Source organism: Rhineura floridana, chromosome 2 (genome assembly GCF_030035675.1).
Source record: "Rhineura floridana isolate rRhiFlo1 chromosome 2, rRhiFlo1.hap2, whole genome shotgun sequence".
Classification (NCBI taxonomy): domain Eukaryota; kingdom Metazoa; phylum Chordata; class Lepidosauria; order Squamata; family Rhineuridae; genus Rhineura; species Rhineura floridana.
The window spans coordinates 191,787,468-191,805,158 of record NC_084481.1 but is presented as its reverse complement, the minus strand read 5'-3'; the positions used below and the strand labels follow the sequence as shown (position 1 = coordinate 191,805,158).

Sequence of the window (17,691 nt, the reverse complement as noted above, 5' to 3'; positions counted from 1 at the left end):
GAATCCCCACACTGCCATGAAGCTCACTGGGTGACCTGGGGCCAGTCACTGCCTCTCAGCCTCAAAGGGCAGCAATGGTAAACCCCCTCTGAATACTGCTTACCATGAAAACCCTATTCGTAGGGTCACCCATAAGTCGGAATCAACTTGAAAACAATCCATCTCATTTTCATGTAAGCAAAAGAGGCCATCTTTGCCATTACAGTTCCCTCATTATTGGGAATCAGAAAGTCAGTTTTTGTTAAGTTTAACCAATGGTATTTGCCAGGAAGCAAGTATTCAAGATATTTGGATATTTATATTATATATCCCTATTTAAGAACTTGAGAGATTTCAAACAACTCAACTGTGAAACTGATTTACTGACACTTTGCAACATGTCACTAAAACTGATCTCCTTACTTGGAGGTTGGAAAGTAGCCAGCGGAACAAGGATTCATCCTGGAAATTACAGGCCAAATGGCATAATCTGTTCTAGATAAATTGGTGGAAAACATTCTTAAAGATAGGAATTATGAACCACAGAAGAACTAGCATTGCTGGGGAAGAATCAGCTTGGTTTCTGCAAAGAAAAATTCTCACAAATCTGTTGCATTTCTTTCAAGAAGCATGTGGTTATTAGAGGTGATCCAGTAGACATTATATCTTTGGGCCTGATCAGATGCCGGTATAATGTGGATCTGATTTTTTTGCAGATCCTTTAATTTGGACCGTTTGCATGATGTTTTTGCCAACGCGAGTACATTCAGCTGCTTTTGCCTTTAACTCCAGATTAAATTGATGCGACAAAACCCCGAAATTGCTTTTAAAATCTGCACCTGCTTCGGTGCGCTTCTACTGTGTATTACCTTTTAAGCGCCTTTTTTTGGCTGCGCAGTTTCTTCGCCATTAGATCCTCCCTTTTCTCCACCCCTTTAACTGTCTCTGGGCGTCATTTTGTTTCCTGCCCTTGACGAAGCAACTTCCGGTCGCTCTTGCCTTCCTTTCTCCCGCTTTCTCCCACTTTCCCCCAATACATTTCCTCCCCCGCTCCTTTAAACAAAATCACATTCATCCAAATTATTCACCCTAGAATATCTAATTATGTGAAAGCTCTCTGCATATGATGTGAGCAGGTTTTTTCCCCATCCCTTAATTCTCTCTCTTCTGCAGCGATACCAACAACTCCCCCGAGGGTAGCAGGAGCTATCAAGAAATTCCTTCCTGACCATCAGAGAGGGAGACTCCCCTTCAGCCTTGGCTGATTCTCTTGCTTGAGCCGCGGGGGGTGGTCCCGCAAGTCACTACGCACCGCTTGCTGAAGCTACACCTAGGCTTGGAGCGCGCACAGCCATAGCGAGAGGAGGCTAGTGAAGGCACCGCTGGGGTACTTTATAAGCACCCAAAAGTGCAGGGGAAAGGGGAGCTGCCTTGGCGTCTCATCCCAGCATCTGCTCCACTCATTCAGCTCACGAAGAATGATAATATTAAACGGTCAGTGCTTCCTTTAGTAGCTGCTTTTAATGTCTCTCTAAAGATAATTGTTTGGGGTTTTTTATGTTTCCCAGAACGCATGCTGAGGCTTGTCCCGGGGTGCCAAAGGCACACCAATCTTGCGCAGGGACAGGCTAACAGCCATGGGTGTGAGCAGGGGGGATGGGAGAAAGCCTGCACTGCAGGGAAGGGGGGCAGCTGTAGGTGATTCCCTTTCTTTCAAGTACCTATTCCTCCCTTTGTTTAGGGAAACACTGCCCCTTCCCTGCCTCTGCAGTTAACATTCTAATGTGTGGGCACGGCAACAAGGAAACGCTGATAGCAATCACACGTGTGTGAATGCTAAAAAGAAAAACAGCCAATTTATTCGTAGCGAGGGCTGAAGTATGTGAACTGTCAAAATCAATCGCGATGAAAAAAGCAGCATTTTTAATGCGGATCTTGGCTCATATGTGAACCAGTCCTTAGGATTTCAAAAAAGCTTTTGACAAAGTCACCCACCAAGAGCTCCCTAGGTAAAGTTAAGAAGGGCCCTCTTATATGGATTAGTAACTGGTTCAGAAACTAGAAGCAAAAGGTAGGAGTAAACAGACAATTCTCACGGGGCAGGGAATAAGCAATGTGGTCTTAGAAAACTTTGTATTGGAACTGATACCATTTAACGTTTATTTATTTATTTATTTATTTAAGACATTTATATGCTGCTTAATCATTTGCATTTCTAAACAGTGTACATAAAAACAAGCCATACATGGCTTAGGACCACAATACCTGATGGAACGCCTCTCCCGACATGAACCCACCTGTACACTATGCTCAACATCCAAGGCCCTCCTCCGGGTGCCTACTCCGAGGGAAGCTCTGAGCATGGCAACCAGGGAAGAGGGCCTTCTCAGTAGTAGCCCCAAAATTATTGAATGATGCTCCTGATGAGGTGCATCTGGCGCCAACACTGTTATCTTTTCGGCTCCAGGTCAAGACTTTCCCCTTCTCCCAGGCATTTTAGCATGTGTTTTTAAATGGCTTTTAAAAAATGTGTTTTTAAATTTGTATATTTGTTTTTAATGTTTTTAATTGTTGTAAACTGCCCAGAGAGCTTCGGCTATGGGGTGGTATACAAATGCAATAAATAAATAAATAAATGTTATTATAATCATAAAACCAAACACTACCTTAAAATGCTTGCTGGAATAAGGTCTTAGTCATGCACCTGAGGTTCAGCCAGGAGGGTGCCTATCTAATTTCATCTGGGAGGGAGTTCCATAGCCTTGGATTCACTACACTGAATGCACAACTTCTAGTCATTACAAGCTGTGTACTTGTGCATGGGGGACCACCAACAGAGACTCCCACAAAGACCTCAGTGATGGGGCTGGGATATAAGGGATCAGGCAATCCTTAAGATATCTTGGACTCAAGTTATTAAGGGCCTTGAAAGTTAATACAAGAACTCTGAACCTGGTCCAGCAACATATGGGCAGCCTGTGCAAGCTTTTAAGCACCAGAGTTATCTGCTGGCAGTAGTCAGGCCCCTCAACAGTCTAGCCACACCATTTCACACCAGCTGGAGTTACTGGACCAGGTGCAAGGATAGTTCCATATAGAGTGCAATACAGTAATCTAGTCTTGGGGTTACCAGTTGATGCCCAAATCACTGCAGCCAGGCTATTCCTGTCCAAGAATGCCCAGAGTGGGCACATTACTGCTTGTTTAAGGGCAGCAGGCACCACTCCATCATGTGGAGACATGTTCACCACACTCTGGGCCCTCTCAGCCCTCGCCCTGCCCGGCTTTCACCAGCCAGGATGGACATGGGTCAAAAGAGCAAGAAGCTGGTCACATAATTGCAAGAGTCCTATCCACATCATTTGGACACATAAATCAATTCCCCAAAAATACAGGAAGGGGCTGCATTGGACACCTTGACTGGACTTGCGTAACTGCTGCATCTAAGGCATTATGGAGCTGAGCAACTTTATCCTCAAAGTGCTATGCAAAACCCCTCACAGCGCGCTACCAAGCACTCCAGGACCATCTGCCACTTTTGGCATGGCTAAACTCCAGACCACCTGAAATAACTTTGCTGGACGGCACATTGAGGATGTGATGCTGGCAGCAAAGTAATTCTTATTCACGGCCTTCACCACCATTTAGTAGGCAGAATTGTGTGACCTACAGTCAGCTTTGGACAGGAATGAGTTTTCTACCATCTGTGCTCCAATGAGCCTCAGCTTGCTTCATTACCCACAACTCCTCAGTAAACCAAGGCACAGTACACAGGCCCTGCAGCATCGGAGAGGACCCTCAAGAGCTGATGATTTGTTTTTTTCCCAATAGTGGTAAAAGAGAATTCACATACTGGGAAATGTGGCAGCAATTGCTGTTGTTCCCAAGCTACTGCATGTGAAGGTAGACGAAACCATGTGTGTTTTTTGTCTATCAATTGTTACTCATTGGAATTGGGTTGGCTGTCAAAGTGAGTTTATAGCAGCCCATAGGGTAGGCAGGAAAGGGTGAAGAGTCTTCTTACTCTTACTCATTTCTCAAACCTCTTTCTAAAGTGAAGGGTCAAGTCTGTAAAGAAGTTTGGAGGAGCCACGTTAAAAGGCAAGGGAATGCCAACCCTGCTTGGATATGGATATTTTTGCAGAGGATCCCTAGTCAAGCTTTACCAACAGTACAATCCTAACCATATCTGCTCAGAATGAAGTCCTATTGAGTTCTATGGGGCTTAGGCCCTTAGTAAGTGTGCTTAGAATTGCAACCTTCGGGGGCATCCATCTTTACTCCTGAGTGCTCCTATCTAACATCTCCACAACACTAGGCTCCCTTCTTCCTACAATGGCCTTCTGGTGACTGGCCTGCGGGCACTTAAACCCTTCTTACCAGAAGCAAACAGGCTAGATTAAATGTTCCCTACCCAGGCTCCCTAAGCAGGTGAGAAGGAATGATCCTGTTGCTTCAGCTGGACCTGGGAACACCCTCTTTTAGCTAAGATTTCTATCTTAATTTCCAGTCAGATAAATGCTTTTGTTTGAATGGTATGCTCCGAGCAACTGTGGTTGATGCTTAATGTAGCATACTTAATGATATCACTAGGGCATGCCCTGTGACATCACTAGGGCCCACCCCATGACATCACTAGGGCACACCTCTGAGATCTCAGAGTTTGGGATGCTTCTGACCTGGCAACCCTAAACCAGCAAGAGGCAACAAGAATACCAGAAGTCTCCCATGCTCTCTCCAGAGAACACACCTGGAATTTCTCACCAGTTGGCAAAGTGGGGAACATGCAACAATATACTCCCTGCATGGGCTTTTGTCTGAACCCTGGTGGTCATATTTAGTATCAGCTGAAGCTTCTGAGCAGTTTTTAACAAAGGTAAACCAAACATCCTTTGATTCTAAGAAGTCCCATTTGAAGTATAATGGATAGACTGTTGTAAAACACAAAGCCTGGCCAACCTGTTATCACACAGTAAATTTTTTCAAACATTTTTTTAAAAAGCTAATTTAATTCTAAATGTATGCTACCTATTTGCATACCTATCATGTGGGACTGTCCATATTTGCAAAAAAATCCCACTGACTCAGCATATGCATTGCTAAGAGGACGAGGTCTGAAAGCTAAGAACAGGCCAAAAGAAAAGTAGGACAGCTTTAAAAAAATGAAAGAACTGAGCTAGCTCTGGTGTTCCATATGTCTAACTCCCACTAACAGAAGGGCCCTGGAACAAGATCTCTCAAGCAGTTATGCATGGGATAGAGTAGATGAGTATGCATACTAAGGAATGAGGAGATATTTGTGGTCTCTTTTCAGTGGGTGGTTTGTGTTAGATCTACCTTTTACTTGTATGGATGTGTTTTGGGATTTTTAATGGGGTTTTTTGTTTTATACTGGGTTTACTCTCCGTACAATTTTTTTGTAAGTGGCTTTGGGTTATTTTTTATTTAAAAAGTGACTAATAAGTGCAATGGAAAGAGGCTAAAAGAGCCTGCTTACAGCCTTCCTTACGCAACTGTCTTTTAAGATAGGCAAGATGTGTTCCACGGCTATCCAATAAGTTACCTCCACACACCCTCTTTTACGCTCCCTCTCACCCCAAACAGGAGTGCTTTCTGTGGCTCTAGAGCAAATACTTAAATAGGGCCCCCAAGATAACATCCAGTTTACTTGTCCCTCTCCAGGGTGAAAGAAATTTGCTTTTCTCTGCTGAGATCCCACACAGCTTATGAGAGGCACAGAGCCAGAACCCAGCTTCCTATCTCTCCCCAAAATCATCAACGCAACCTGCTTTTCTCTGTCAATTCCAGTCCTATACCTCAGTAGCATGAACCAAGTGACAGGCTCAGGTATGTGTGTGTATATGTATGTTACAACGGTCCTGTGAGTTTGGCAACAATGCACACAAGACCCTAACTGTCAAATTATATATGAAGAATAAAGAAGGCAAGGGAGAGGACAGAGGGATAAAGCAGAAATTTAAATATAAAGTAACCAGTTGGTTCAAATTATCTGTCACCTCAGAAAGGATATTGTAGAGCTGGAAAAGGTTTAACAAAGGGCAACCAAAATGATCAGAGGGATGGAGCAACTACCCTATGAGGAAAGGCTGCTGCATTTGGGGCTTTTTAGTTTAGCAAAAAGGTGGGTCAGAGGAGACATGATAGAAGTGTATAAAATTATGCATGGCATGGAGAAAGTGGATAGAGAAAAGTTTTCTCCCTCTCTCATAGCACTAGAACTTGTGGGCATCCAATTAAGCTGAATTCTGAAAGATTCAGAACAGACAAAAGGAAGTACTTCTTCACACAGCGCATAGTTAAACTATGGAATTCGCTCCCACAAGAGGCAGTGATGGCCACCAACTTGGATGGCTTTAAAAGAGGATTCGACACATTCATGGAGGATAAGGCTATCAGTGGCTACTAGCCATGATGGCTATCCTCTGCCTCCATAATTAGAGACAATACGCTTCCAGTTGCTGGAAACCACAGGAGGGGAGGTTACCAAAGCATAGACAATAGTAGGTTAGGCTGTCCCTGTCAAGATAGAGACTCCCATGTCACCAGAGCCTTTTAAGCTTCAAACAGTGGATCCAGAAGTAACTCCATCCAGAGCAGAACACGTCCCAACCATAAAATCTAGGGAACCACCTACTAACAGTACTTCAGACTTGTCTCGATTAACAAATTCACTTTGAAAAAAAGAAACAGTTTGAAAAGTGACAGAAAAATGCATTGGAATGAAAAAGATGAAAAAATGACTAATGGGAAGATATAAAAACCACTCAGACAAATCAAGATGAATGCAGGACAAATGCTTGTTCCAGATCCAAAGTTGTTATGCTAGCAGATGGGGCTCCTGAACCAGAATTCAGAAGCTCATCCTGACCCAACAAAGGCATTCCAGCTACACAACTGTCTCACCCGGCAAAGGCAGCAGTGCTACAGGAGCCCTCAACATGGGACGAGATTGAGAGAATGCCCACAGTAGAAGCCAATGAGAGGAGAAAAGTTGCACAAGAAGAAACAGAGGCTCTGCAGTGCACAAACAACAGACTTGGACACTCACAGAACTACCAGTAGGCAAAAGGCCTGCGGGGTGTAAATGGGTCTTCAAAGCAAAGCAAAATGCAGAAGGAGATATCCAGAGATACAAAGCCAGACTGGTAGCCAAGGGTTATTCTCAGAAATATGGGAAGGACTACAATGTAACATTTGCTCCTGTAGTAAAGTATACCACAATAAGAATATTCTTAAATGTGGCAACGTCAGGAAAGATGCATGTTGAACGCTTAGGGCTCATCTACATGGTGATTTAGTGTGTGTTTGGTGCTGACTATTCACATCTCTTTTTAATTTGCATGGTTCACATGACATTATTGGCAAACAGAAGCTATCACGCAGTTTCCCCCCTGTAAATCTGTACTAACCCAATCCACTGATAATACAAAAAGTTTAGAACAAGACGGTTCTACACCACCCCACACGTATATGCAGACGGTTTGCTTCAATGGTTTTTAGTGGGCAGGTGAATCATCACTTTCAGCTACTCCCTTTTTTCCACCCACTAATTCTCCCATGAATTCCATTTTGTTTCTGGTGGTTTATCTAGCAACTTCCAACTGCTCTGTCCTCCCCCTTCACAGTTTGCTGCAGCCCTCGCTTCTTTCCTCTCTTTCTCTCCAGGTAAGCTTCTTTCTTGTAACAAGCGATGGGAATTGCCATTGGATTTTATCGTTCTTATATTCTCAGTCTTTGCAGAGAGAATGTTGAACATCTTTCTGCGCCTAGTTTCTGATTTTCCCCCCTAAAAAATCTAAGTGGATTTTTAAAAAAAAAAGTTGCCTCAAAAATATAGATATTAATATCAATATTTTAAATGTCAATACCAATATTATTGATATCTATATTGATATTTTGAGAAAATATTAATATTGGTATTGATATTTTGGGGAAATATTGATATTGATATTTTTTCAAAATAGTGATACTGATATTTTCTTTAAAATATCAATATATTTGTTGTTCCAGTGGGGAAAAATTAACTCAGAAAAAGCAAGGGGCAGTGGAGAAAGGGGGGCAGATGACCCCACTTATTTTCAACTGCCAAACTTCAGGAAGCTGTGGGGGCAGGAGAGAGTGGAAATACTACACAGGTCAAAAATATTTGCACATGCCCAGTAAGTGAGCAACTGGAGGGTGTAAAAATGTAAAATTAGAGGGTGGGGTCACAAGGAAACAGCGACACTAATCCTTCCCAGAGGAATGCCTACTTGTGTGAATGGAAGACAACAGATTTGAAGCTACCATTGCGCACAAAGTGTGGACCTTGCAAATCTATTACAATGGTAAAAGCAGTGTATTTGCTATGAAGAAATGCTCCCATGTGGATAAGCCCTTAGATGTAAAGACTTCTTTCCTCCATGGAGACATTAAGAAAGAAATCTACATGGAACTATCTCCTGGATTAGTCAGGAGACAAACAACTTGTGTGCAAACTTCAAAAAAGTCTATGTGGACTAAAACAAACAGGAAGAGTATGGAATGAGAAACTGAATCAGATGCTCATTAGTGAATGTTTCAAGCAAAGTCAAGTTGATCCCTGTCTCTATGCGCTTTACAGAAGTGGCAGGTGGACTTACATACTAATTTATGTTGATGTTCTACATTTGAGTTATTTTTCATTAATTTTGAAAGCTCAGAAACGTTTCAGTTCTCTGTATGGAACAGCAGTAGACTGTGTTTCATTATCGCTTACCTACTTTCACTGATACCATTGTGCTATTTATTTTCTTTTTTATCTTTAAAGTTTCCCCTCTTTCTTCTCAGTGATACTATTATATCTAACCCCATTTATTTTAATATATGTATGCTATTTCCTCCCTATCTGGTGTTCTGCTTTTGAGTTATGAAAATGAAACTGACCATCAGGAAATTAAACATCCCTGAATAGAGAGGTGAAGCAACTGGGAAACATCACCCACTACCTCAGGATCCAAACAGGAAGAGAGGAGTATGGAAGCCAGCTCCTCAACCAGAAACACAAGATCTGTGAGATACTAGTGTACCTAGGACTCAAGGAGGCCTGTCCAGTGGCCACACCCATGGAGACAAATTATTTAAAGGGGGATGAGAACAGCAAATCCCTTTCACGGAATGACAAATACAGAACAGCTATAGGAAAGTTGCTGTACCTGCCCCCCACAGTGAGACCAGATATAGCCATGGCAGTAGAAAGACTGTGTAGAAAGACCAGCTCACCAAGGGAAAGAGATTGGATGGCTATAAAGATATTAGCCAGATATTTAAAGGGGACTGTAAACCTGAAACTGACATTACAGGCCACCAATAGTCCCAGGCTAGTAGTTTACACAGATGCAGACTGAGCTGGAGACACAGCAGATCGCAAATCCCCCAGCAGAAACTTCTTATTCTATGGAGGCAGAGCAGTCAGTTGGACAAGTAAGAAGCAGAATGCAGTGGCAGACTCATCTACGAAAGCAGAGTATGTGTCAGCCACCCAAGCATGCCAGGAACTGAAATGGCTATGTCAGTTATTGGAGGATCTAGGAACAGATGAGCCAAGCCCATACGGATCCTGGAAGACAACCAAAGCTGCATAAAGCTCTCACAGACTGAAATAAGCAGCACACGTGCTAAGCACATTGATGTGAAATACCACCTGTTGAGAGACTTGCACGAACAAGGGCTTATTGAGATGGGTAGCGCCCAATAGGGGCCATGATTGCAGATATTCTTGCTAAGCCACTTCCTAGAGACCACTTCTAACACCTGTGAGAAAAGATGAATCTTGTGGACTTGAACACACATTGTTGAGAAGGGGTGTTGGGAGTATAAGACAAATGCATGTTACAAGTGACCTGAACTGGGGGTGGGGGTGTGATAGACAGAAAGGCAATCTGTTCTTCCCTCTGCTGATTCCTCCTCTAAAGTGTTTGTGATTTTTGCAGGTTTTGCTCTTCCTCCTCCCCCCTTTTCTTTCTGTCTTTGTTCTCAGTTAGTTAGTAATGGCTCCTTGAGTACAAGTCACATGACTGCTTCAGTATGTATGACTTTACCTCTTTGTAGTAAAAAAACTTTCTTTATTATTTCTTTATTATTTCAATTTTCTTTATTACTTCTTTATTATTTCAACTACCAGTCTTAACAGACCAGTTATTTCTGCACTCTTCAGCACCCACATATATACATACACCAAAACAAAATCTCTAATGGGGAGAGTAGATTCGATGAAGGGACTCATAACTCCTCAGTTCTCCTCCAGCCTTTGCTCACTTGCAACATTTCATGGTGCTGCTCTGCCTTGTGGATACTTGCTATAGATGGATCAGAACATACACACAGCCATATGGACATACAGCAAGAATGCAATATAGGAAACTGCCTTATACCAAGTCCAACTGTTGGTCCATCTAGCTCAGTATTGTCTACACTGACTGTCAGCAGTTCTCCAGGGTTTCAGGCAGGAAATCTTTCCTAGCCCTACCAGGCAATGCCTGCATAAAATATTTCCTGCATAAAATATTTTGTAGTTCCCTGATTGAAAATGTCCCATTCCCGTCCATTTTAATTCACTCACGCCAAGTATTGTAATGTTGATGTGTTCCATTTCTTGCTTGACAATTTCTAACTTTCCCTGGTTCATGCTTCTCACATTCCATGTTCCTATTATGTATGTTGTACAACTCCGGACTCCCCTTTCGCATCTGTGCGCATCAGCCTCTGGGCTTCTATTCGGTTTTAGTCACAGCACTACTCGTACTTGTTCTTTGTTCTTCCCCAGTAGCTCACTGAGTGCCATCTGACCTGGGGGTCTCATCTTCCAGCACTATCTCATGTTGCATTTTGGATACTCTGTTCATAGGATTTTCATGGTAAGAGGTATTCAGAGGTGGTTTACCATTGCCTTCCTCTGAGTCTGGATGCATCTTAGTCTGGTGTCTCAGCTTTGACCATTCCACCTTGGGTGCCCCTGCTAGGAGTCTAGCCTCTTGGTCTAGACTCCTGACGGCATTAGTCTCAACTTGTTTGACACTCTCAGACCCCCTCACCACGTTAAGGTGTGCATCCTAGAGGAGGGGAATTCCTATAGACCACAGCAACTCCCCCTCCCGGACCCTCCACCTGCCTTGATGCTGCACCAAGTGCCCAGGTGGACATAACTGAGTGAGGCTATCCCCATCCTGTCCACCCACCCAGGTCTCAGTAATACACGCCAGGTCAGCCTCTTCATCCACAACTGAACTGTGAATGAGGTGTTCAATAGCAGCCTCTGCCCCCGGCCCGAGGACTGGCTAACAGGACAACCGCAATATCTCTGCCTAGAGGAGGGGCCGGCATAAGGCACAGCCACCAACTGTCTGTGTCTTGTATCCCTTACTTGGCTTGCCCCTCCTCTGACACCATACCTCCCTTTTCCCCTGACCACTGCAATAGGGGACCCCAATGCTCTCCCCAGTTGCTTCCCTCCCAGGCACGTATCAGTCCCCAAGAGCTTCCCTCCTAATGGCATTTGTAGACCACCCAACTCCATAACCCTAAAGGGCCATAATCAGTTTGTGGAATTTTAGTCTGCAGGTGGTTTAATATCTTTTGTAGAAGCCCTCTTTCCATATCAGGGAGGATAAACAGCTTGTCTTCTACAGTCAAGTGGAGTGGAAAATTTGGTAGTGCTGAACTTCCTAGGTTAACATTCTCTCCATTTGTACAGGCCACTTCCATCTGATGACTGCCAGATGAGATGGAGGATTCAGAGTTCTGGGTGGAAAAACCAGAAGGCTCACTTGGTCCTTGAATCAGTAGCAGTTTATTCACAGCACTCTTTTTCATGGGAATGCATTATGAGTGATTCAACAGAAGAACATAAGAAGGCTAATGAGTTCTTCAGTCCCTCCAGTCTGTCAATAATCTCATATATTTCTGATCAGCGGCTTCTCTTCTCTCTCTCTCTCTCTCTCCCTCCCTCCCCCCCCTTTTTCTTGTTTATTCATTGGGGATGTCCAACTCCATATTTTGGAAAGCAAGGTACTCGATAGCCCCCTTCCAACTCTTCATTCTATGATTCTACATCTTATACCTAGAACTTTCCCTCTTGTAAATGTTATAGAAAGGATCCCCAAGATCTGAACAACTTTCGCCCAGTCTCAAATTTGCCATTCTTAGGCAAGGCGGTTGAGCGGGTGGTGGCAACGCAGTTGCAAGCGCACTTGGAGGAAGCGGATTATCTGGATCCATTTCAATCGGGCTTCAGGCCTGGACATGGGACTGAAACAGCCTTGGTCGCCTTGGTAGATGATATGAGGAGGGCGTGGGATAGGGGCGAATGCACCTTCCTTGTCCTCCTTGATCTCTCAGCGGCTTTTGATACCGTTGACCACGTTATCCTCCTGGACCGCCTGAAGAGGTTAGGCATGGGGGGCACTGTATTGCAGTGGTTCCATTCCTTCCTCTCTGGTAGGTACCAAAGAGTGGCATTGGAGGATGAGGTCTCGGATCCTTGGCCTCTCACTTGTGGGGTGCCACAGGGTTCCATCCTCTCCCCGATGCTGTTCAACATCTATATAAAGCCGCTGGGGGCAATCATCAGGAGATTTGGGCTGCAATGTCATCAGTATGCGGATGACACGCAGCTCTATCTCTCATTTAAATCTTCACCGAGGTTGGCTGTAGAAACCCTGTCCAAGTGCCTGGAGTCGGTGAGTGGCTGGATGGGAAGGAATAAGCTGAAGCTGAACCCTGACAAAACCGAGGTGCTGTTTGTGGGAGACAAGGGAAGGCTGGGGAATGTGGATCTGGTGCTCAATGGGGTACGATTGCCCCTGAAAGACCAGGTCCGCAGCCTGGGGGTCATTCTTGACTCCCAGCTGTCCATGGAGGCTCAAGTCTCGGCTGTGAGCCGGGCGGCGCTGTATCAACTCCATCTGATACGGAGGCTGCGCCCCTACCTTCCCAACCATCTGCTCCCACCGGTGGTACATGCCCTGGTCACCTCTCGCCTAGACTACTGTAATGCGCTCTACATGGGGTTACCCTTGAAAACGGTCCGGAAGCTACAACTGGTACAGAATGCGGCGGCTCGTCTGATTAAAGGCAGCCACCGGCAAGATCACATCACTCCAGTGCTGAAGGAGTTGCACTGGCTACCGGTTGTTTACTGGGCCCAATTCAAGGTGTTGGTTTGACCTTTAAAACCCTACACGGTTTTAGCCCAGTCTATCTGAAGGAGCGCCTCCAGCATCGTCAGGGATGCCGCTCAACAAGATCAGCCTCAGAAGACCTTCTCTCGATCCCACCGGTTAAAACAGCTAGACTGGTGAGGACTAGAGAGAGGGCTTTTTCAATAGTGGCCCCCACCCTGTGGAACTCTCTCCCAAATGATCTCCGCCATGCCCCTTCTATGATGAGCTTCCGCTGGGCCTTGAAGACCTGGCTCTTCAGGCAGGCTTTTGAGGTGGGTTAGGTTTTTACGGTTATGGTTTTAAATTTTAACGTTTTAATGTATTGTTTTTTTTATCTTGTACGTCGCCCAGAGTGGCTGGACAACCAGCCAGATGGGCGACTAATAAATTTAATAAATAAATAAATAAATAAATAAATAAGTGCAACACCTTACATCTTCCCCCCAAGAAACCTCCAGCCCCTGACCACCTCCCAGCATCTCTAGCCCCCTTCACTAGCATCTCACAAAAACCTGGTTTTAATAACACATTACAAACCCACACTAATTCATTATTCCATAGCACAGCCACTTTGTGTGTGTGCAGCTTTTCGTGCATGACATTTAATGCAAATTAGCACATGAACTAGTTTAGGCTGCGTGACGGCAAGTGATTTGAATAGAAACATAAACAACAGTTTATGATAATTGTGTGGGCTGATTCTTCCATGACAAGGGACAACTTAACAGCCCCAGTGATTCACGTTCGGTTTGTCCAATGATTATCTTACCATAACGTCACTGGCATGTCAGTCTTAAATAAAGAGAGCCTTCTGTTTCTCAAGACACTGGGCCTTGGGTTGCTTCATATTAGTCCTTTAAACAAAGAAAAATCAAGCAGCACAATCTAGCTAAAAGTTAAGCACTTTTAAATCACGTTGATTTCAATGGGAAAGTTAACACATCTACTATTTGATTTTTGAAGTTTTGTTCTTGTAAATGTTATAGAAAGGATAAGTGCAACACCTTACATCTTCCCCCCAAAGTCCTCCAGCCCCCGACCCCACCCAGCATCTCCACCCCCTCCACATGTGCTTGACCTTCTTCCTTCCCAACTTTTTACAAGGTTTTAAAAATATTTTAAGTACCCAACAGTCCCAGAGCTATGTCCTCCCCGCACCCAATTTCAATCCCTCCCCTCCTTTCTCTCATCTATGCAACTCTAAATCAAGATTGTAAGTCAAGGCATATATAGTAGCAGAGATGGGGAAATGGGGTGAGATGAGGAGAAATGAAAATACTTAGCACAGTTGTTCAAGTTGCTGTATGCCCAAAAAACTTCAACCATATACGATCAAACTTAGTGCAGGTTTCAACAATATTTAGAGGATTTGCTACCTTCTGTGCTGGCTGGGGCTAACGGGAGTTGTAGTCCAAAACATCTGGAGGTCACCAGGTTGACAAAGGGTTCTGTAGGATCAGTCATATTGCAATCATAGTAGCCTTTGAGGAACATCTGTTATCATGCTGTGATCTCTCTCAAGTATTATTGCCGTATTAAAGAATTATAAAACCGAATAAAAAATAGTTTAAAAAAAGCAGTTCCAACACAGATGCAGACTGGAATAAGGTCTCTACTTAAAAGGCTTGTTGAAAGAGGAAGATTTTCAGTAGGTGCCAAAAGGATAACAGAGATGGAGTCTGTAATATTTAAGGGGCGGGAATTCCAAAGTGTCAGTGCCATTACACTAAAGGTCTACTTCCTATATTGTGTGGAATGGACCTGATAATATGGTATTTGCAGGAGGCCCTCACTTGCAGAGCACAGTCGTCAACTGGGCATATAAGGCAATCTTTAGTTTGGGAGGGTCTTGTGTGGTACTCTTAATCCTAACCAATTCAGGCTGCAATCTATACACACTTATCAGGGAGCAATTCCCATGGAATTCAGTGAGGCTTACATTTGAGTAATGTACAGTTATTGTGGTCTGAAGCCACACTAGAAATCAGGGCTGGCCCCAGGCATGCCGGGGCCTTTGGACACCAGCCTGCCCCGGGCCCCGGCACTCCCCTTCTGCGATTCGCTGCAGGATTGGTACCACAGATCACAGGGCGGGAGATCCCAAGCTGCCCCCCATTCCCCCACTCTACTTACCTTTCTCTGTGCTGTTTTTTCAGTGGCGCTCACTGAATGCACAGGTTTGCCATCAGTCAAGATGGCGGCCGAGGTTTCCCTAAGGGTCTGAAGCCTCTGCCGCCATCTTGGTTGATGGCACGCATGCGTGCTACACGCTCGCATTGCTGCCATCAACCAAGATGGCAGCAGAGGCTTCAGCCCCTTAGGGAAACCTCGGCCACCATCTTGATTGATGGCAAACCTGTGCGCGCAGTGTGCACAGCAGCAAAAAACAGCACAGAGAAAGGTAGGTGAAGTGGGGGAATGGTGGGCTGCTCTGAAGCTCCTGCTCTGCTATCTACAGCAGCAATCCTGCTGTGGATTGCGGAAGGGGAGTGCAGGAGCCCCACAGGGGCCCCTGTAGCCCCAGGGGCCCTCGGCCAGTGCCCCACCTGGCTACCCTTTAGAACCAGCCCTGCTAGAAATTATGACAACAGGGACCCCTTCTGAACCAAGGTAAAACACATAGGTGCTAAGTGTTGATAAAATTGCAATATTTAAGTGTCCACCGTTTCCTTGCAAAGGAGGATAGGGAGAGCACCCAGAACAGGAGAAGACCATACAACATTTCTCCCAGAAGAGAAGCAACCAAAACAAGGGGACCTCCTTCTGAACCAAGGTAAAACACTTTTCAGTTTAGCAGGTGCAAACTGCAGTGCTTAAGTGTCCACAGTATCTTTGCAAGGGAAGAAGGATGGGGGAGGGAACCAGAAAAACTTGTCCATACCTCCACAACCTCCATGCAAGCAACCCTGGCAGGTCCAGTGCCTACCAGCCATCACTGTAAGACTGATTTTCTACTTGGCATGGGTTGGGGAAGGGACCCTCCAGTGAAGCACTGGATGGGAAGCTTCCTCCAACACACAGACATTTCTTGATAGGAGCAACACTTATTTGGTTTAAGACACTATATATTTTATGGAAAAGTGGTTACCAAATTCAGTGGCATGTTTCCAATTAAATTAATTTCCAATAAATCCAGCCACCATCTCTCTCTCTCTGTTCTGGGATTGTGTGTATTGTGCAAACACAGGCAAAGACTGGAGTGTTAGGGAGCTTCTGGTTTCCCCAGAGGCACCACAAGTAACAGCTCAGCAAGTTCATTCTGCAGAACAGTGATAACATCAGAGGAAGGTGGATGTTACTGGCAAAAGAGTCTGTTCCCGAAGCTTCATCTGAGACACCAAACCACAGTGAAACCTCTGACAGCCAAAGACAGCTACTTCCACCCAACCATTTCTCTACAAAAGGGCAACAAGCTTTCCTGCTTGTTACTGAACCCTGGTTCTGAGACATTCCCAGTTATGAACTCCATTCTCCTCTCACTCCCAGGCTGAATATCTGGGAACTATTACCAGAGTCACCAAGGTATAAATGTCTTTCTCCCCAGCTGAAAAAATAAGATTGAAGCCTATAATAGGTTGGAATGAGGCAGGCAGTATAGTCCTAATGTAGTATTATTGACTATATCACTTCAGATGGGGAATTGCATCTTGAATGTTCTCCTGCATTAAACACCACACCTGTAAGCAGCCAGTGTAGTGGTTAGAGTGTCAGACTAGGACCTGGGAGACAAGGGTTCAAACCTTCACTCAGCCATGAAGCACACTGGGTGACCTAGGGCCAGTCACTGTCTCTCAGTCTAACCTACTTCACAGGTTGTTGTGAGGATAAAATGAGGAGAGGGAGAACCATGTATGTCACCTTGAGTTCCTGGGAGGAAAGATGGGATATAAATGTATAATAAAGTAAAAATAAATAAATAAGAAACCCAACACAGCATAGAGCAGACAAGGCTACTAGGATACAAGAGTACCTCTCCCTGTTCTGCTAGATTTCATCTTGCAGGGAGGAATTGTGGGTGTTGTTTTCACATGAAGGAGCATGAAAAATTGGCACCCCCACCCACCTGCTGCCTGAGGTGATCAAGTCCTGTTCCTTGTCCATCATCACAGCGATCAGCTTCCCTTGCTCATCACACTGGGAATAACCCTTTTTGCTGGGAAGGATGCTGCATGATTAGAAATGTTTTTTTTTAATGAGGGCTACTAAGAGCAGGCCTTAGCTGGTGTTCATATACTATTCATAGCTCCATGACAGAGGGAAGTTTGAGTGGAGCGGGTTCTTCTACCACTACACTCAGCAGGAGAGAACATGGTGAGGGATTGAATCCATTTGTATTATCTTTCTCCATCATTGTTCTGGTGTTGTCCTAGAATGTAGAGAAGTCTGAATTTTGAAGGGTAGTTGGGTTTCAGTTTGCATATTGTTTCAAGAAGTGTGAAAATGAATCCCCCCCCCAGTAAAAAACAAACATTTAAATAGCTGCCACAGGAATTCCCAGGCACAACTGGGATTT

General features: G+C 44.6%; 1 long non-coding RNA gene across 5 annotated transcripts in view; it reads left to right on the top strand.

The window, feature by feature from the left end:
• The window catches only part of LOC133377536 (uncharacterized), an 86,661-nt gene that overhangs the window by 39,554 nt on the left and 29,416 nt on the right, over positions 1-17,691 (top strand). For 3 of the 5 annotated variants that reach the window (XR_009760730.1, XR_009760728.1, XR_009760727.1), the window contains exons 3-4: positions 1,153-1,473; positions 15,857-15,951. This is a non-coding gene — a long non-coding RNA (uncharacterized LOC133377536). Of the gene's footprint in view, positions 1-1,152; positions 1,474-5,661; positions 5,827-15,856; positions 15,952-17,691 lie in introns of all 5 variants that reach the window. The other 2 variants (XR_009760729.1, XR_009760731.1) reach the window with 2 other exon arrangements.